Genomic DNA, 312 nt, shown 5'->3' on the forward strand with positions numbered 1-312 from the left:
TATCTGACGTCACCTGTGTTTGAAATGTTTGATGAGAACTTATCCTTGCCAGCAGGTCCTGGTTTGATGACGTTCGTTTTCAGCGACATGAAGTCAAGAAACAGGATTAAGATCTACAAATAAAGATTCAGTCTGAAAGAGAATATAATATCTAAGATGTGAAGTGCATTCAAGTGTTTTCACGTATTAATTAAAAGTGTACTTCACACATCTTTCATAGCGTGTAAAAAAGTTTAGTTGTTTTGTTTTGACTGATCTCATTGTTTTTGTTTTGAGTTGTTGGGTTTTTTTTTCTTTTTTGTTGTTTTTTTT

Source organism: Aplysia californica, unplaced genomic scaffold (genome assembly GCF_000002075.1).
Source record: "Aplysia californica isolate F4 #8 unplaced genomic scaffold, AplCal3.0 scaffold00285, whole genome shotgun sequence".
NCBI classification, from domain to species: Eukaryota; Metazoa; Mollusca; class Gastropoda; order Aplysiida; family Aplysiidae; genus Aplysia; species Aplysia californica.